We start from the raw sequence: 21,817 nt of genomic DNA on the forward strand, positions 1-21,817 counted from the left end.
AGAGGGATCAGATGTGGAATTCAAACCTGATTCTTTTCTGACACTGCCCAGAAACTTGTTCCATTATACCATGTCACTGTTTCATGAGAATGGTCTATAGAAATATTAAAGATATCCTTGATAAAAATTAGAAAAGAACATCCAGGTTTTCACAAATTATTTTCTATAACAGACTACATCTTCATGATCACATGATTAACTTACAGGGGACACAAGATACTGCTATGTTCATTGTTCACTGATATTTTTTTAGGAATTCTGATTCTACACTCTGATTTCTGAACAAAATTACTTTGTGTATACTTCATATTTTCTTATTCGTGAACATGTCTCCCTTTCACCAGATTGTAAATTCCTTGAGAAAAGAAATTATTCTACTTCTTCTTTATATCTCTAATGCCTAAAAAAATCTCATATAAAGTGACAAATGAATGAATGAACATACTGTCTTAAATGCTCCAGTCCAACAAGCTGTTTCTCAAACATATGCTAAAATCATGCGAAATTCAATGACAGACACGACCATAAAGATAATTTTGTGGAATGATACTTTGATTATCCACACCCAGAAAAGTGTAAAACTGGGAGACAAATGTTCACAAATGCCATGATACCCAATGCCAAAACCAAATAAAGGACAGACTTGGTTAACAGAGAAGTTTGTCAAATACTCCCACTTGTGGATGACATCAACTATCAGAACACTGTCGGGCCACTTCATTGAACTCCATGGTCTTTCTAAAGGGATAGCCTTACTTATTCACAATGGAAAAAACAAAGAGAATGAAAAAATGCCTATTGCTCAGATTATGACATACAAATGGATGGCTAATGCATTGAGATAGTCAATCAGCACCTTCACAGGCATTGTATATGGGCACTGATTTGGGACCAGGAATTGAATGGGAAGAATAGATGCACTTGAGAAATTGCACAGCACTTTGAAGCAGCCCAGGCTGCTTGCTGCTGCCATACATCCTTTTTTTTTTTTTAACATCAATATTTTTCCAGTGAAAATATGTGGCTCCAAATCAAGGAATATCACAATGTCTGAATGATCAGCGTGGTGAGGGACCCAAAGGCCAGTAGGGAGAAGCATGGTGAGCAATAAGGAAGCTACAGCATAATACCAAGAAAGATGGGTAAAAGGTGGTGTAAAACACACCTTCAGAGTCGTGCACATCTTCTAGAAAAGGAGGTAGACGGTTGGTCATGTTTGAAGAGTACAGAATTGATGACACCTAAGAGGAAAAGACCATGTCTTTGAAAGCAAGCTAGTCCCTGAATTTTTGCATACTTTTCAGCAGCCCAAATCACCAGCCTCCACTCAAAGCCCAGCCCAGTCCAGCCCAGCCCAGCCCAGCCCACCTAACTAATTAACTTACTTGACATTCCTTTCACTGCAGTTTTTGGCCCACCCCAGACTACTTTTCTTAATCCCTTCTTGAGCACCTAATTAGCCTACTAGATATTCCTTTCACCATAGCACCTGGTGATGGAAGACTACTTACCACTCCTTAATCCCACACGCATCCTTTCACTGCCTCTTTTGTATAGAACCATCAGTCTGACTCCCTTTAAGTTGCAGATTCACTAGGAACCCTGCTGGCTACTATTGGCATTATTGAATGGAAGAAGGTTTAAGTGCATGAATTCATTCCAGATAGATACAAACTTGTACCCTGACATTTCAGGGCTGCCAGTAACCCCAAACTGCCTCAGAATAACAAATGGAAAACCCAAGTACTTGCTATGTTTCCCATGAAAGAACCAGAGGAAAGCATCAGATAGATTTTCTATGGAGGATTTACCAAAAGAAATGGGTCAAAAACTGCACAAGATCAAAAGGGTTGGATCAGGTTGAGATCTATACCAGAGAAGTCAAGCTCTTGTCCTCATGCAGCAGCAAAACTACCCAAGTTAAAATGGAATTGGAAAATGTTTAACAAAACAAATACAAATACAGCAAAGCAGAAATAATGTTAATTTGTGTTTTTCTAAGTTAACCTAAAACCCACCAATCTACTGAGACGGAGCCATTGAAGAATTAAAGTAGACGACAGGTAAGACCTGGAATGATTGTACATCTTTATGTATTTATAACAGTGGGGCTTTGTTTACAGTAGGGGTGATGCATTTGGTATCATAAAGTCTCTGATGTGTGAGTTTACATTTAACTGTTTTGTCCTTAGTTTCAGCCTTATCTTCCAGCTTTCTAGGAGATCCTAATTCTTTCATCGAATGCATTAGCTACCTTTCTCCCAGCTTCCAGTCATCCATAAATTCAACAAGCAAACCTTATATTACCATGGGAAGATAATAAGAACAAAAATATAACTTATAAAAACCATAGAACAGAATAGGGTCAAGTGCAGGAGTTCTATCTTACAGCATTCCATTAGAGAGTTCCTTTCAAGCTGACATCATTAGATTAACAAGAATATTCTCAGCATTCAGATGATTAACCAGTCATGGCTCAACCTAACTACTCTATCATAGAACTCATAGAGAGACTTTGTCAAGTATTTTTCTGAAATCAAGTTATGTCAAATCTGGAATATTTCCCTAATCTACCAGTCCCTAGCCAAGAGGAGAAAATTATTTGCATATGTTCTCCTATGGTGATTAATCTCTTCAATAATGGGTTATATGAATCGATTTCCCAAAGGGTTCAAAGTACTCTTCTTATAGGGGGCATAACAGAGATATTTTACTGATAGCGAAACTGAGGCATGAATTTATAAAACAGGGTCAGCATTTTAGTGTCTGAGACAATGCAGGAAAATGGAAATCCAGCCTTAAGTAATCAGCTCTTCTAGGCTACTCCTGACCAAATACAATACTTTGCCCATAGTAGATACTCAGGAAGTACTTGTTTAAAAAGCACACCTAATCTGGAATAAGAAGACCTGGGTTCCAGATCTACTCCATTACTTATTAGGTATATGACCTCAGGCATTTTGACCTTTTTGGGTATCAATTTCCTCAAATGTAAAATGAGTGTTTGGTCCAGAAAATCTATAATCCTCAAGGTTCTTTCAAGGCCAAAACTCCCATGAAAAACTATGGTTCTAAGCAGGAGATATACAAACCTGAGCTGACACACAGGACATTTTTTCTCCTCATCCCACTCCATTTAATTCTCGACACATTTTTTTTTAATATGGAGAGAAAAAACAAAGAGCTAGAGGCAATAAAATCTTTTGTTTTCCAAAACCAGAGACAACAAAAATGTCATCTATTCGTGCAAATAAATCACATAAACATTACCTTCCAAGCAACCTCAAACCTCAAATAAGAATCTGAAACTTACACTTATGTTTACTATGCTTCAGGCAAAGTAGCTACCAGAATTTTGAGACTTCAATAAATAGGATATATAGAAAAAATGACCTGGCTGTTTTGTGAGGAGTGGGAAGACTTGGGTTCTGGTCACAGATATGGTGCTGACTATGTGTGTCCTTCAGTTTCCTCATCTATAATATGAGGGGATTGGACTAGTTGGCTTCTGAATTTCCTTTGAGCTCTAAATCCTGTAATCCCATGCATTAAATCAGATGCCCTGAAAGGAACAGAATCATAGGACTTAGAAATAAAAGAAACATTAGATTCCATTTCATCCAGCCCCCTGATTTTACAGATTTTATAATTAAGGAAACTGAGGGTGAGAGAGCTTAAGTGACATGCCCAGAATCAAACAGTTAATATGTGTCGAGGTGATTTTGTACCCAAGTCTTCCTGGGTTCCTGACACCCCATGCTGCCTCTGACAAGAAGCTACAGGTAGAAAGGATTTATTGCTGTGGTTTAGTCATTTTCGTCATGTCCAACTCTTTTGTGACCCCATTTGGGGTTTTCTTGGCAAAGATACTGGAGTGGTTTGCCATTTCCTTACTACACTACTAAAAGAGGTCATCAACAACAAAAAAGGCTACATATACACCAAAATATTTTGTGGTTTATTCATTTTCACTTATGTCTGACTCTCAGTGACCCCTTTTGGGGTGACTTGTCAGGGTCACACAACTAGTAAGTGTCTGAGGCTGGATTTGAACACAGGTCTTCCTAATCGCAGGACTGGCACTCTATGCATTGCACCATCTAGCTGCTTTTAAAATAGTTATAGCTGTACCTTTTTTGTTAGCAAAGAATTGGAAACAAAGATATCTGTTGATTGGGGAATGGCTGAATTGTGGTACATGAATGTAACAGAATGTTACTGTATATTGTGCTACAAAAAATGAACACAGAGAAGCTAGGGAAGATAGATGTATGAACTGACTCAAACTGAAGTAAGGAGAAACATCAAAACAATATAGTACTGAGTACTGTGGCACATAGTAGGTACTTACTAAATGCTGATTGATTTATTGAGAGTGACCTAGCTTGGTCCCAAATAAGAAATATGAGAAGACAACCACCTTTTTTGCAAAAGTGTGGAAATAGGGATGTGGTACATATACTCCATATAACAAACTTTTTGTTATATACCTTAGGGAATGTATGTGATGAATAAACAAAAGCCATCAATAAAAATGTATTTTAAAAAGCAAATAACAAAATACATTTCCCCATTAGATAAGAGTCCAAATAGTGGTACTTTGCTCTTCTTATTTCATTATTTCAAATGATCTAAGAATTTGTTGGCATGATCAATACTTCATTGACCCTTGCAGATTACAACCCACCATATGCCTTAGGAGTCAAGTGTCCATGAATCACAGTTCCCCTCCAACCCCCCCAAAATTTCCATTACCTGGTAGCTAAAAGTTTGTGGATGACATTCTCTGTACGTAGGCCAGTCCAAGAACAACAGACAACGATCATCCTTCTTTGATTTGCTAAGGATGAAAATATAAAACAAAAACCCTAACCAATCTAAACCTTGACTGGACTTTTAAACAAAGGAGACTGACCTTGTTGGATGAAGTAACTTACTTACTGGTTATCTGTAAGGATATTTTTCATATCGATCACAGAACCAACAACCAATTTAAAATAAAATCACTAAGGCTGCTCAGAAATTTTATTTTGAATGCCAAGAGTGCCAAGTATCCTGACTAAATTGTTACAAAACACCTCATTGTTAGGGAATTCATAACTCTTAGTAAGATCTCTTCAAATTTATATCAGTGAGGTATTTAGAACAGTAGTCACTTAGAATACCAGAGCCCTTCAAGAGTTCTCATATGTTTGTTCAGTTAAATCTTCAGAAGATATGCTAAGAAAGTTGATAACAAAAGGAGGCCCTTATCCAAAAAGGAATCAAAGCATGTTGCCAAAAGGTACAAAGACTATGCTGCTGACCAACCACTTGTGAGTTATGTGGAAATAGTTTTCAGCAAATCAGTAAATCAGGAAACAAACAAACACTTATTAAGTACCTACTATATGAAACAGTGCTTGCACTGTGCTAGGCACTCAGAACACAGACAAAAAAGAAAACAATGTAGGCTCCTTGAAGGTCAGGAGTATAAGATAAAATAACAGAGATAAATATAATACTTCCTCATGGCTCACTTGCCCAAATCATACCATGTTAAGTCTCTAGAGGGGTGACTGATACCACTCCCTAGGTTCTGGGATAATCCTCCTTTTAAATGATAATGATGAGGGATGAGACCAGGACTCCTAAAAGAAAAAGAGCATATCTTTGCCCTTGAACTTTCCCCGCACATTTCTGCCTAGATACATAATACTCAATAATAAGTGGTCTTACCACTTAACGTTTTTCATTATCTGCACCTGGCCCACCCCAAGCATGCTACTCCTTAATCCCATCCATTGACCCTTCTTCCAGTTTTCTGTATAAAAGTACCTATGTTACTCCCATTAAACTGCACAGATTCTCAGACTCTCTCCTGCTTCTATCAGAGTCACAATAAACTCACTAGTTTGACTGGAAGGGTTGAGTGGTTGAATTCCTTCAAGGTAGATCCCCTGTACCCTTGAATTTCGGGGTTCATAGCACTCCAAACCATAACACTAGCAAGGAAGCTCCTACAATTTGCTTCCCTTTAATCAGTAGGTAGACTAAATTAGCAAAGGCATTTATTCAAATGGCTTAGCAAGGGGCAGCTAGGTGAAGCAGTAGATAGAGCACCAAACCTGGAGTCAGGAAGATTTCCTGAGTGCAAATCTGGCCTCAGACACTTACTGGGTACCCCTAGGCAAGTCACTTCACCCTATTTGCCTCAGTTTCCTCATCTGTAAAATGAGTTGGAGAAGGAAATGGCAAATTGCTTCAGTATCTTTGCCCAGAAAATTCCAAATGGGGTCACAAAGAGTTAGACATGATTGAAACAACTGAACAACCAAAAATAGCAAAAACAGTAGCTACAAAGCATTTTCTCCAACACTAGGGGCACATTTTCCCATAAAAAAATAGAGAGTCCAGGATAGGAATGAGTAGACATAAACTGATAGTGAGTCAGCAGTGCACCCTGATTTCCTTTCTCTCTCTGGAGGGTCCTCATCAAGTTTGCTACAAGCCACTCTGCTATTAAGCTGAGATGGTTCTTTTGAAGGACACCCCGTATCCCTGGCAGATCAGAAGTCTAGCTTCTTCCTAAAGTGCCATGTCTTCCAGAAGGACCAATCTGCAGCTTGGCTGGGTTAAGCAGGTCACTTGTACTGGTTCCTCACCAATCTCCAGTGCTGCTGGACAGGGTCAGGCAGGGTCACTTGGTGCTGTGTTCTTCTCAGTTCGTGGTGTCTTGAATGCAGGGGAAAACCCACTGATCTTCTGAGCTCACTTTAGATGGGCAGAGGTAACCCTTATCCCACCTTCAGACACTGGCTGTGCTGGCAGAACCAGGTTCTCTTTAGCTGGGATTTCTCAGAGTTCTTTCAGTCAGGTTGATGACTCTTAACTTTTCTACAAATTCTGCCTCATTCAAAAATGTCTGTTGACTTAGGATGTTTAGTTTCAGTTCAGTCATTTTCACTTCTCTTACCCCCTAGGGAATCTTACTTACAAAAGAGTGGCCAACTGACCAAGTGGTGAATGCAGTCTAAGGCATGGAATCTGTGCCATAGTCATTTAAGCGAAAGTGAAGGATGTCTATTTGCATTTGAAGGCTTTCTCCTTTATTTTTCAATGCCTCTGTCTTTTAGCCTCTGTCTGCAAGCACATCTTTAACAGTTGTTGAAATTTCACTGGGCACCCCCTTACACATAGAAAATTTATAGAAAAAAAAAACAAAATAATTGGCAGGAGTATGGGGTAGGTTGAAAAAAGTCAGGAAAACCCTCAGCCATCTTTTTATCCCAGTCTCAGGTGAAGGATATCTGGTCAGGGTCATGGAAATATTTTCTTTTTGGGCCAAAGCTAACTCTAAGAGCATAGATGTTTGTCTTCTTCCTGCACTTTAACCAAACAGGCCTTACAATTTCAAATTAAACACTGCATTAGGAGTGAGTTTACAAAGGTTTATAAAGTGTTTTGCATATATTACTTCTTGAGCCAACTTTATCAGGTAGGTAATATTATTAATCTCTCTTTTACAGAACAGAAAACTGAGGCCCAGAGAGGTTATGAGTTGCTCAGGGTAGCCCAGCTGGTAAGTGAAGGAGGCAGGATTTGAATTTAAATCTTCCTCATTCCAAGATTAGCGCTCTTATCCACTCTACCACCTAACTGTCTCCACTATAAGACCTAGCTATAAAATGTCAATTGGAAGTGAATTTGACATTTAATAAGATCCATTATTTCATTCTGATGCAGTCCAGGCTCACTGGGAACCCTGACATGTAGAATTACCTCGAAAGAGTTCTACCATTCAAGCCTTCTTTCAGTCCAAGTAGTGAGCAATTTAATGGGGGTAAGACTGGTATTTTTATACAGAAAGACTGTGGGAAGATCTGGCAAGTAGACCCGGTGGTCCAGAGGTAACAGAGAAAGGGGCCTGGATGGGATTAAGCAGTGTCAAGTAAAATAATTAAGTAATCAAGGTGGGGAGGAGGCACCAGTAACCTGGGCTACTGAAATGTAAGGGAAAATTCAGGAACTGGCTTACTTTCAAAGACAAACCCCTTTTAAGGGTTCGGATACCATCTCTGTCAATTCCTTCTCTAATTTACAGAAATTCTCATTTATTAAGAATATCATCATTGGGGCCCACTCCTGTCCAGTTTTCCCAATCCTTTCTGAGCTTTCCTTCTTTCCCTTTCCTTAGTACACTCATTCTGTCCACATCTCGCCCCCTTCCCTCAAAAGAATCGGGATAAACTCAATTACATGAAGAACCACAGCTCTTAGTGCAAGGAACAACAGAAAATTAGAGGTGGAAAGGAACTTCGGGATCATCAGTTCAATTGCCTTAATTCTAAGAAACCAGAACTTACAGGAGGGAAGTAACAGACTTAACTGACAGCAAATTAGGAAGAGAGCCAGGATTAGAATCCAGGGCTCCTGACTTCATCATAGTATGCTAGAGCCTGAAAATGCCATAGCCCATTTAGCCAACTTCTTCTCTTTGCAGATAAGGGAGCTGAGGTAATGGAACTTGTCTAGATGGCTTTCCACTCCCTCACATTGTCTTGGAGGCATTTAAATTGATCTTTGGAGGAAAGCAAAGGAAGGAGAGAATCTTCCTTCCAGATCTGGGGGACAGACAGGCTATACAAAGGCATGGAGATGAAAGTGGAATGTATGACTCATCACTATTCCTAACCTGAGTTCCAATATAATTTTTTCTCTTACAGTGGGATCTGAAGAAATTGAGGAATAGGAGCTGAAATGGAGGCAAAAAACAGGATGCTCTTTCAGTTTTCATTTCTTGATCTGTAATGTGAAGACAGTAATATTTGCATTACTTGCCCTCATGGTGTGGTATGGAAAATGTTTTTTATAAATCTGGAAGTGCAATTAAGAACTGAAGCTTTTATTATTATTTTTCCTGCACAGAAAAATGGAGGTTGGCCATTGGTCAGTGGAAGGGGCAGGAGAAAATTAAGAATAAAAATAGTCAGAGGGTCCTTGAGGTTCACTCCAATGTCACTGATCCAAGGAGGAGAAGTTCTGATATGGTTAGGACAATACAGTGCTCCTACCCTGATTAAGAAACTAGGTAGAGTAACTAGATTTCTTCCTGCCCCTGGGGCCTAACCCAATATCTTCTGGAAGATAACAAACTAAGTACGTGCCAAGGCATTGAGATAAGATTTATATAAATAGAGAAGTAGAAAGTTGTTCTTTCCAAAATGTTTTGGAGCATGTTTGAAGGAGTAGATAGACTTCAAGGACATTCAGAGGGCAGCTTAGGTTGGTTAATGGTTTTCTTTTGCATTTTTAAAAATTAAAATTAGTTGGGCCTCTTAAAGGATAGCAAGGAGAACTTGTCAGGCTGATTGTCAACAAAAATGGATAATTCACAATCTTACTCAATTCCTACTTTGCCACAAAAATAAAGAATGAAGAAATGAGAATTCTAAGTTATTTGATTAATATCAAATTATAGATACCTCTGCCAAGGAAATAAAGTTCAAACTTCTTACCTCGACATCCAGGGCCCTTTATAATCTTATCCCACCTTGCCTTTCTAAGTTTTTTTTCTCCTAACATAAGCAATGTGATGTAGTGGACAGAGAGCCAGGAAGACCTAGCTTCAAGTCCTTCTTCTGGAACATACAAGCTATGACTTGGGGGCAGCTAGGTGGTACAGTGGATAGAGCACCAGTGCAGGAGTCAGGAGGACCTGAGTTCAAATCTCACCTCAGACACTTGACACTCACTAGCTGTGTGATCTTGGGCAAGTCACTGAACCCTAATTGCCTCATCCTGGGTCATCTCCAGTCATCCTGATGAATATCTGGTCACTGGATTCAGATGGCTCTGGAGGGGAAGTGAGTCTGGTGACCTGCACAGCACTCCCTCACTCAAAAACAAAGTCAAGTGCAAGTCATGTCATCATTTCTCTGTTGGTATGGTCTTCTTCAGCAACAAAGGACAAACACACATAAGCTATGACTTGACTCTGGGCAAGTCACTTAACGTGTCAGAGCAGAGAAGGGGGCATATGTGAGATGTTATCAGGGTAAAATCAACAGGCTTTGGCAACATATATGATGTGGGGAGTGAAAAAGAGAGAAAGGAGTCTAGGATGACAACCAGGTTGGGAGTGGAGACTCTCCTTGGAAACTGGGAGGATGATGGTGCCCTCAACAATAACAGTGAAGTTTAGAAAGGGTAAGGTTTGGGAAGGGAGGGAAAGATAATGAATTCCATTTTGGATATAATGAGTTTAAGATGTCTATGGGACATCTATTTCGAGACAGTTGGAGATTTGGAACTGGAAGTCAGCAGAGAGGTTAGGACTGGCTAAGCAGATTTGAGAATCATCAGCATAGAGATGATAATTGAATCCACAGGAGCTGATGAGATGACAAAGGGAAACTACAGAGAGAGACAGAAAAAAAGGGCCCACTCAGTTGAGAGATGATAATACAAATATCTTTGGGTTAACGTTAACTCTGAAGAAATCATTCTCCCAATGATAAAAACGAAGGCTAAATCTATGCCTCCTGAATGAGTCACTTGAGTCTTCAATTAATCCAACACTTCAATCAACAAGCCAAGTTAGCAAGTGTTTATTATATGCTTTATGATGTGCTCAGCATTATACTAAAGGCTTTAAAAGCTATGAAAGGGACAGAAGGTATAGTTCTCTGCCTTCAGATAAATGTTATCAGGATGCAATCTTATTAGGGAATCAAAATCTGCATACATTAAACAATCAGGGAACAAGATATATAATTAGGTACTAAACTTTGTGGTTTGGGAAATGAATCTATAGGAGTACATGAAAGGGAGACATAGTTAAGTCTAGGGTAGTTAGGGAAGGCCTTTTATGGAGGAGGTTGAATTTAAGTGTTGCAAAATAGGCAGACATTGGTCTTGGTAGGGTGGTGGGGAACAGGTCATAAAATTGTAGAATGTACGGGCTATAATAGGCTTTAGACTTCATCTAGTTGAATCCCTTCATCTTACAGATGAGGAAAATTAGGCCCGGGGAGAGGCAATATCTTTTCCAGGAAAGATGGAAGCTGATTAGTTGACCTACCTTTTACTCCTCCATCATCTCTTTTTGAGGCTATTGGTTATTTATCTGATTGACATGACAGATGTACAAGACAATACAAAGTTTGCATATATAGCGTGTATACTTTGGTCTACTCACAGCCACGCTATTGACCTTAGTCATTATAAGACATGAGTATGAGTTCCACCTGTAATACTTAACTAGCTTATTAACTGTGTGCAAGTTATTTCCCCTCTCAGAGCCTCAGTTTCTTTAGCTATAAAATGAAGTCAATAATACTTCAACTACCTACCTCACAGGATATTCGAGAAAAGTACTTTGTAGTTAGTTCTATAGCTGTACCACTATGATGGTGATGGTGATGAGGAAAACGATAATGATATGATGACTTCTTTAGTCCAATGGAATGAGGTAGTTGCCCAGCATGAACAATTTCTAAAAGCCAAGAATAGGATATAGAAAATCAAGCCAAATGTATTTAAGGCCTTTTAAAAGATTCAACTACATACCTCCTTATCAGCAGGAAGGATGTGGGTTCCCAAACCCAAGAGGAGCTGAGCCTCAGAGAGGCTTCATCTTCACCTGCCTTGTAAAAGCCATTCTGGCTTTGAAAAGAGCTTTGGAGTGGGGCAAACAGCAGGGTTGGGGCACGTGATAATGGCAGGGTCACAATGCTTCCAGATTAGCACCACATTGACAATTTGGGACTCTGCTTGCAAGTTGTACCAAAGACTCAGGCCAGCTTTCGCAATTGCCACTAAGTCATTAGCCTCCTTTGGCTGTTGATGGAGCTTGTGGAAAATCACAAGATTACAGAGCTCCCAGCACAGACACTGACTTAAAAAACTCAGCCACTTGTGGTAAGAATCTTGAAAGATAAAAATCAATTAAGTCTTTTTTTAATGATATCTTTTTTTTTAAAGAATCCAATTCCCAAAATGCCATTAAGGAAATGCTGGTGATAAGGGGGAACTTCTAAAGTTCTACAAAACTTTCTGTATGGGATCACAAGTGGAAAAAGCTTAGAAATCTCTCATTTTAAAATCTACAAGTAAAAATAAATGTTCATTGAGCTTCTGCTGTGCTCCAGAAGGTTATACAAATCATGGCTCATGCCCTCAAGGAGCTCAGCTAAGAAGAATGGACAAGGGTAGGAAGCAAAGGTGGGAGAGTGGAAAGTGAAAAGGACTTTAGTGCAGTTCCACCATGTGAGCACCTTGAGAGCCAGGACTGTCTTGTGTTTTTCTTTGTATTCCCAGCACTCTGCATATGCCTCATACATAGCAGGTGCTTAATAAATCTTAATCAACTAACTGACCTTTCTGAACCACAGTTTTTTCATCTGTAAAGTTGGCATAATAACCACCATACCTAACTCACCAGGCAATTTTAAGGAGAACACTTTATAAATGTAAAAACATTTTAAAAAGAGAGAAACACACACTCACACATATATACATATCCATATACACATATACACATATGTAAATATGTGTATATTTAATTTAGTATTTAAAATATGTGCATATTTAATTTAATATTTAATTTAAATATGTGTATATAAATATATGTATTATGTAAATCAGTATTACTGCTATGGAAGAGTAAGGAATACCACAAATGCAGTATAGCAAGCATCTTGGGGAATCTTTTTCCCTTTCCTTTCCCAATTAGATACTGCCCCCTCCCATTCCGAGTCATTCAAGTGGAAATCCAGAGTCTCCGTTCTAGTTCAACCCTCCAGTTCACTCCCCTCTTCCTAATAATTATGCTCCACGCCCTTTCACCCACTCATCTCTTGAGGGGCAGACATGGCTACTCACACCAACTGGATAAGCAAGCAGCCACCAACTATCAATATTCTAGTCAAATGGGGGCACCATTTTGCTGCTGCACCCCAAGAACCACTGAGTCTAATCATCTGCCCTGTCAGTATACCTTCCAGCACATTCCATCTCTATGCTCCAGATCCCCAGGTACTCTCACATGACCTTGAGCTTTGGCATTCTTCCTGCTGCGGCTTATAATCTACAATGATTTTATCTCCATTTACCAAAAAGCTTAACTCTTCTTCATGTATCATCACTCTCAATTATGATGCAAGCTCCTTGAAAGCAGGGACTGTCTTGCTTCTCTATTTGTAGCCCCCATACTTAGCACAGCGCAGAGCTAAACACTGATCAATGTTCATTCATTCAGAGAGACACAGCCCACATAATTCAATCAACATCATTTTGCAAATACGTAAATTAGTTTTTAGTCCAACAATAAAATCATTCTAGAGAGAAGGGAGCAGATTCCATTTTGTTGGAAACTGTCTCCACCTCTTCCTATTGCACTGATTCACCTAAGGGAACCAATTAAGGAATTGGGCTTGTTATTCCCTCATGTGCAAATGCCACAGAAATGGTACCAACAAGATGTAATTCAGAAGTTCAGAGAATATAGAGACCTGGGGTGGTGAAGGAAGTATTCACAGGGTTTAATGAATGTTAATTGGATAGAGAGGAAATCATGGTGAGGTGGAAAGAGTGCTAAATGTATAATCAGAAGGCCTGGGGTTCAAACCTGGGTTATGAGTCCTATAACACCTGTAAAATGAGACGGTTAGACTAGATGACCTCTATGTCCTTTTGTGCTCTGACATTCTATGACTCCCTTGACAAGCTTAGCTGAGAGGTATAGATCCATGGGTAGGGCATCTCTGAAGGTAATCATCTGAAATGGGGGAAAGAGAATTTAAAGGGGATATAAATTGATATCACTAGTGAGTCTCATAAAATCCTGTGTTCTGTCTGTTTTAAAAACCAGATAAACATATGGCTAGAGGTAGTAATTAATTCAGAGGCTAAAGTTAAGTCTCAGTTTGAAAGTAATATTTAAAAAACTGGAAAATATACTAATTTAATATATTTTGAAAAATTCTCCTCAACAACCTTCAATAAAGCTCTGTTGCCAAATCTATCCTTTGAGGTCCTGCCTTTGGAGGTTATGCTGGATCTACTAGGATTCAATTCTATTCAACTCAATAACTACTTATTAAATGTACACTATGGGTAAGATGTAGAGCTAGGTTAAATATTCACAAATAATCTCAATTGCTTTTTAAACATCCTGTAAGCAATTTGGCTGGACAGAACTGGCTCTCCCTTTGGGAACAGGAGATATACTGAATGTACATCTACAAAGAGTAAACCTATAATGGCAAGGGCGTGCCTGAGATACTATTGCCCTCACCGGTACATCTATTCAGATCTTGGGTACCATGTGTGTATATATGTATACAAATATGGTCTAAAAGTTATTTTGATTCATTTCAACTTTTATTCAGCACCTACTGTGTTCAGCACCAAGGATATTCCAAAGTACAAGCTCACCAACAGACTATGTCTGCTTTTCCAGGACCAGTCTAGTGAATTACAAAGAAGTTCCATCACCAGTAGGCTTGCTCCTTGGTGATGAATTCATCAGCCATGGCAACTCATGAAACAAATCTTCAGCTGTAACAAAGGGGGGAGGAGGGAGAATTACAGAACTTTTAGATTGTCTATAAATGAACTTGGCTCTTGGTGCTCTAAATGTGAGATACTTGTAATGGGTGTATAACTGGAGGAAAGGAAACATATCAATCTCACCATTATCCTTGGAATCAAAACCAGGAAAAAAAGAGAAGTCTAAAGCTAAAGGAAAGGATAGTGCAATGAGAAACATCACTTCATGGAATTATCTGCTCATCTTTCAGTACTCATGAGAAACATTTGCAAAAAAGACCACCCCTAGGGCACGTGTGTATGTGTGTCTATACACACACATACACACTCATAAAGATACACACACACGTGTGTGTATTAGATAGACAGACATATATACACATTTAAAGTTATACTTCCTCCTGCCAAATAATTTATAATCTAACATGTATGGAGGAAGAAGAGAGAAATGACATGTACACAGAAAGGAAATGAAGCCTAGAGTGATTTGCCAAGGTCCTGAGTTAGTCAGTAGCAGAGCTGAGGTCATCTCTTGATCCTTTTGTTCAATTCCCTGACTTTTAATTAAAATATACTTTTCCACAGCTACTACTGAGGTCAACAAACATTATGCTGAATAAGTTATTTTCTCCCCAAGCTACACTGTGGTGGTATCTTATCTAAGGACTGCAATGTGAGAGAAGCAGCTGGTCTACTCATGATGCTGAGATCACCACACTTTTTCCCCCTTTCTCAGGAGGAAGAGCAATTAACCAAAGCTTAGCATAAGTCAACATGATACATAAACATCTGGATAAAAAGTGCAAAATTCAGTCCATCATCCAGTTGTTTCCAAGTACCTGAACATGTAGTGGATTGAATTTTTCACTTTTCATCTGAATAGGCCATATACATATAGCTTTAGTTGTCTTAAAAGTTGGTGGATTATCCACTCTTGGAGATCTCCAAGGAAAGATTGGATAATCACTTAACAAGGGATGTTGTAAAGGGGATTCCTGTTCAGTATGGGTTGAATTAGAATTCAGGAGTTTTTTAAACTTTGTTTTTTTCATGGATCCCTTTGGCAGTCTGATGAAGCCTACAGAACCTTGCTCAGAATAATTTTTAATGCATAAAACATCTAGGATTATAAAGGAAGTCAATTATATTAATATACATGATAATTAAAAAATATATTTTTTAAAAACCAGTTCATAGCCCTCAGGTTAAATACCCCTAAATCATATGGTCGCTGGGGTCCCTTCACCTCTTCTATTGTATGATTATATACCTTGCCTAGCCCTTTTACCATCAACTTGATAACCAGCGTTAGATTCACCTACCAGTTACAGACTCACAAATAGAAACCATCTGGCCATAAAAAAAATAAAAATAAAACAAACATCATGAGAATTTAGGGGAAAAAAAGAAACAACCACATTATCCTCAAGCACCCACAGGCAGATGCTGTGCACAGAACTAAAGGATAAAGGCTCCATAATCAAAATCCATATCTTTTGACCTATTGAAGGGGGTTGGGGTGACTTTCACATCCACGACCTACTGTGTAGCTCATAAGGGATGGAGGACTTGACTATGGGGACACAAACTCATGAAATCCTCACACTGTACATTAGTTGGGGTTCTGAGGTACATAGTGGAATGTGAAAATTTCTTAAGAGATAGTTAAAAGAGAAGGAGAGAGAGGAAAAGGAAGGGGGGGAGTCTCTCTGAGAGGGGGGGAAAGAATGGCACAAGAGGAAAAGAATTGGGACTAGTTGGACATCACCCTATAACTTACCAGGGGTTAGTAACGCCCATACTATCTACCTCAAGGCTGTTATGCCTTTCTTTGAATCTCCTACACATAGCAAAGTGCCTGGCACACAGTAGATGCTTGTTGACTAAAATATTTTGTGAACCATAAAGTGCATGTATGTGTGTGTGTGTATACACACACATATACATACATATATATTAATGTGGATTATGATTATTATTAGAACTATTCATTCGATTTAGAGAAGTCTATAAGAAGTCAGTTCTTTTGGATGGTATTTAAATAAAAGAAGGAAATACTTGAGAAGGTAAGTATGGTACACTGGAAAAGAGAACTAGCTCTAGAAAGTTCAAATATTATCTTTGATTCTTGCTGCCTGTGGAACCTTGGACAAGTCATTTATTTTCCATGGGACTCTGACTCCTCATCTGTAAAATAAGAGTTGAACTAGATGATCTCTGAGATCCTTTCCTTATCTAAATCTCTGACCCTGTGAGCCCGTTGGTCCCAGCCAGGAAAAGAAGTCTACCGTGGCCCTTGAAAACCTGATGTGCTCTCTCCCTTTCTGCTTTATGTCACTGCTCTCCTCCATGTAGTCTACAGTTCAGCCAAAATGGACTATCCTTTCCCCACAAATAGAGCCGGCATTTCCCTGTCCCTGACTTTGTTTACACTGCTCCCTATTCATGAAATGTCTTCCTTTCCCTTCTTCACCAGAATTCCTTTCCTTTTTCCCTTCCCTTTCTTTCTCTTCCCTTCCCTTTCCCAAAACCTTAAACCTACTGCACTCTGAAGCTCATACACTGGACAACACTACACACCTGCCTAACGGCTGTCTTCTGGACCCACATGCCTTCACAGTGATTACCAATAGTAACTGTTGCTGTTTCCCTCTCAGCCTGAAGTCTTCATTTTTCTTGGGCTCATTAAAGGGGCCACCCCCAGCTACTTCTTAAACAGTCCTATTCAGTTAATAGGCGTTACCTTACCTTAACTGAGTACCTGAATACACGTTGGCCTAAAAGGGTCAAGATCTCCCAGTGCATCATGGGCCATCTCCAGTCATCCTGATGAATATCTGGTCACTGGATTCAGTTGGTGCTAGAGGAGAAGTGAGGTTGGTGACCTGCACAGCCCTCCCTCACTCAAAACAAAGTCAAGTGCAAGTCATGCCATCATTTCTCTGACGGCATTTCTTCTTCAGCAACAAAGGACGAAAACAACAACAATCCATTCCTTAAAGCCTGACTCAAAGGAGGAAGGCTTCTCCCTGAAACCTTCCCTGAACCCCAAGCAGGTAACTGTGCTCTTCAGACTTCACATAGTACACTGTTGCATTGGACTCCTCTAAAGTATTTACAATGTAAGATGATTGCCTTGTAATTTATTCCCCTTTTGCCATGATTAAACATCATTAAACACCAGTTTTTAAAGTAAATTTTCTACCTCCCCTCCGCAGCCTAGGACAATGCTGTGCACACTGGCTAATGGGCTTGAATGTGTTGAAGACCTGGTGAGAAAAAAAAGTTCCATCAAGAAAAGAGAGGAAGGATCAGAGCTTAAGAAAAAAAAGAGGAGGGAGCAGATTTTCCATTGAATAATTCCAGTGCCCTGGTGGTCCCTCCATTTTATCTGATTTAGAGGAAAACACCCAATTAAATACACTCCCCAAGACACAAGGAAGGGCTTTTTCCTGCTCCCAAATGCAGATTGGACTCTTCTTTAGCCACAGACACATCTTGCTAATGATTTATCTTCCATGAAATCACATTCCATGCCATTCTATACTCTTTACCTTCTAACTCTGGAGTCTGCTTTCCCTTACTGCACATAGCTGGCTGGTCAAGTTCAGTAACAGTTCACCAAGCCCATGTCCAACGCATGTTTACATACTAGGAAAAGAAAAGAAAAATTCTCTCCCTCCTAGAGTTTTCCTACTTGACATGAAATCCAGATGAAAGGACTAAGTAAGGCTTTGAAGCCCAAATCAGGGACAGAGGGGAAGACAGTATGGGGGCCAATCCCTAGCACAATTGGAAATAGAAACTTATGAATTTCCCAGATCTATGATGACTAAATGACCTGGTTTTCCAGGAAGGGTCTTATTTCATGTGGGAAAAAAGTATATATAAAATATATATATATATGAGTATATATAAAAATACTTGTAAGTAAAAATGTACACACTAAAAGCATACTAAAAAGCAATATAATAATGCTTTACAAGAGAAATATCCTTTGACTGACCATATGGCCGAAATCCAGCACTTAGCATAGTACCTGGCATATAGTAGGTATTTAATATTTTGGTGATTGATTGATCTATGCTTCAGAATATATCTAATTTCAGTGTCCAGTGCATCATTTTCATTTCATTTTATTTTAGCAAATGTTTATTTTTTACCTACTATGTATACAGGAGGTATGAAATATGGATCAGATATGATTTTGCTCTCATGGGGGTTATAATTTAAACATAATAGGTACATGGGAGAGGTAAAAAAGAAAAACAAGCGTTACATGAGGTCTGAGACAAAAGGCTACTCTGAGTTAGCATATCAGTTAAGGTTCATTGAGTGGGATCTATTCAGATCTTCAAAGAACAAATAGTAATTCAATATATGAAGAGGGGCAAGCATAGGGAACAGCTTGAGCCAAGATATAGTGACAAGGAAGTATACAGTCCATTTAGAAAACAGAGAGGATCCTGTTTTGCCTGGAGTGTAGTACACAGGGAGTGAAGTAATATGTGACATTGCCTGGGGAAGGAAGTAATATGGATAAGGCTGATAGGCCAGATAGGTCTTGATTATAGAGGGTCTTGAGTCATAGGCCATGGAATTTAAATATGATTCAGCAGGGTCAGAAAGTGTCTGAGAAGAGTAATCACAGGATCTTTGGAAGAGACCTCAAATATTCTCAGGAATCCTTTCTGCCAATTGCACTGACAAACAGACATCAAACTTTTGCTAAAAGATATTCAGTGATAGGGATCTCACACTTTCCCGAGTCCCATTTTACTTTGGGAAAACTTGAATTGTTACGAAGTTTTTTTCCATACATTAAGCCAGAAATCTCCCTTTCTGTAACTGCAACCTATTGCTTCTAGTTTAGATCTCTTAGGCCAAGTGGAACAAATCTGTTCTACTCAACAATTTAAAAGAATGTTCCAATATTCTCTTCAAACCCTTGAAGACAGCTAGCATGACTCACCTAAACCTTCTCTTCTCTGAACTAAACTTTGCAAGTTCTTTCTGTGTTAAACTCCAAGGATACAGAAAGAGTTGACAGTCTGCCTTCAAGAAGTTTACAATCTAAAGGAGGAGACAAAATGTACACAAATATAAATACAAAGCAAGATATATACAGGTTAAATAGGAAATGATTAACAGAAGGAAGGCACTAGAATTAAGAGGGGTTGGGGAAGACTTCCTATAGAAAAGGCAGAAGAATAATAGGAACATAGATTTAGAGTTGAAAAAGATCTCAGAGGGCATCTGGTTAAAAATTTCTCTTCTTACACATAAAAAACCAAAAGCAAGAAAGATGAAGTGATTTGCCCAAGATCACCCCAGAATTAATCACAGAAGCAAGATGGCCCAATTTCCAATAACCTCACTATCCCCACTCTCCTCTGGAAGGGAGCTTTACGAAAGTCCTTAAAATGTGGTACCCTGAGCCACAACGTATAACATAGTGTTCCAGGAATAGATTCATCAGAGTCCCTACCTCATTCTGAATACTACATTTCTATCAAAACAGCTTAAGACTACATTAGCTTTGGGTTTTGTTTTCTTTTGTTTTTTTGGCTTCCCTGTCTGACATGTTAACTCATATGGAGCTTACAGTCTCAGAAATACTTTCCCCCCCACATTTTTTATATTTTTCACATACATACTGACATGCCTTCCTCATCTTGGATTGCACATTGATTTTTTTGAGCCAAAGTGAGGTTTTATCTAATGAGAGTCATCCCCAAATCTTTTGGATCCTGGCTCTGTCGTCCAAGGTATTAGCTATCAGAGTCACTGATAAAAATGTTGAATAGTACAATACCTGGGCACAGGACAGATCTCCTGGGCACTCTACTGGAAACCCCTGTCCACACTGACTTTTATTCTAGTGGTAATATTCACAAAGCTTGAGAAAAGTCATACTTTGTTTTAATAGCAGAGTTAGCAAACTACTTTCTCAGAATAACTATAATCAATTTTATTCAGTGCATGGTAACTTTAGTAGGTCAAGTAAGTGAGAGTAAGACCATTCCGGGTCTATCACTTAAAAAACAAAGACTGTTTTGCTTTCAACAAATCACACTTTAACCCCAACCATGGCTACTAAAAGTCAGGACCTTCCATCAGAGCAGTCCCCAATATTCAAGGAAGCTCTCTTCAATTCAATAATTCAACTATACAAATGGAACTGTGCAAGGCACTAGAAATATAAAGAAAAAGTAGAACTATAAAATAGTCCCTGACTTCAAGGAGCTTACGTTCCTCTCAGGGCAGTGATTCTTAACCTGGGCTCCATGAATTTTTAAAAAATGTTTAATAACTATATTTCAGTATAACTGGCTTCCTTTGTAAATCCCAAGTATTTTATTTTATGCATTTGAAATTATTCTGAGAAGAGGTCCATAGCCTTTACCAGACTGCCAAAGGAGCCAATGACACAAAAATTAAAAATCCCTGAACCATGAGATACAACTTATACCACAAATATAAGATACTTTGAGGAGGGACAGAGCCCTAACAACTAAGGAAATTAGGAAAGGATTCCCAAAGGAATGTCACCTCAGCTGGACCCTGAAGGAAAGTAAGGATTCCTAGAGGCAAAGATGAGGAGGGAGGAAATTTCAGGTATGAGAGACAAATAGTGTAAAGGCATGGAGAGTAAGGTCCTATGAAATAGGACCTGAAGGGTAGGTGGGAGCCAGGCTGTGGTAGATTTTCAATGCTAGGCCAAGGAGTTTAAATTTTATCCTAGAGGTAATAGAAAGCCACACAAGATTCCTGAGCATGGGAGTGACAGTTAGATCTCTATTTTGGGAATATTAATTCAGCAGTTGTGTAGAAGATGACAGAGTGGGGAGAGACTAGAAACAGGGAGATCAGTTAGAAAGTCATACAAATAGTCTAGGTAAGAAGCATTAAGTGCCTGCTTGAAGATGGTGGCTGTGTATGTGAAGAGAAAGGCGGAGAGAGGTTGTGGAGGTAGATGCAATCAGAGTTGGCAAATTAATGAATGTGGAGGGTAAGGCAAAAGAAAGAACTCAAGATGAGTCAGTCTGTGAACCCACGTGACAAGGATGGTGGTGCCCATTCAACAGAACAAAACTGAAATTGGGAGTAATGTGGAAGAAGATAATTAGACCCATTTTGTATATATTGAGTTCGACATGCCTATGGGACACTCAGGATGATACATATAGCAAGCAGTTGGTGCTATATGACTGGAATTCAAAATTATGCTGGCCTTCTAGATTAGACAGTCATCTTCACAGTGATAATAAATGAAGCCCTGAGA

The 21,817-nt window shown here is 39.0% G+C and overlaps 1 protein-coding gene across 4 annotated transcripts in view; it reads right to left on the reverse strand.

Moving 5' to 3' along the window:
* Nucleotides 1-21,817, reverse strand: part of HPCAL1 (hippocalcin like 1) — a 192,524-nt gene that overhangs the window by 86,656 nt on the left and 84,051 nt on the right. The window contains exon 2 of one of the 4 annotated variants that reach the window (XM_072634231.1): nt 11,334-11,476. The exons of the other annotated variants lie outside the window; for them this stretch is intronic. The gene's annotated coding sequence lies outside the window, so the exon portion shown is untranslated. The remainder of the gene's footprint in view (nt 1-11,333; nt 11,477-21,817) is intronic. 4 annotated transcript variants of the gene reach the window in all.

Source organism: Notamacropus eugenii, chromosome 1, assembly GCF_028372415.1.
Source record: "Notamacropus eugenii isolate mMacEug1 chromosome 1, mMacEug1.pri_v2, whole genome shotgun sequence".
Lineage (NCBI taxonomy): Eukaryota > Metazoa > Chordata > Mammalia > Diprotodontia > Macropodidae > Notamacropus > Notamacropus eugenii.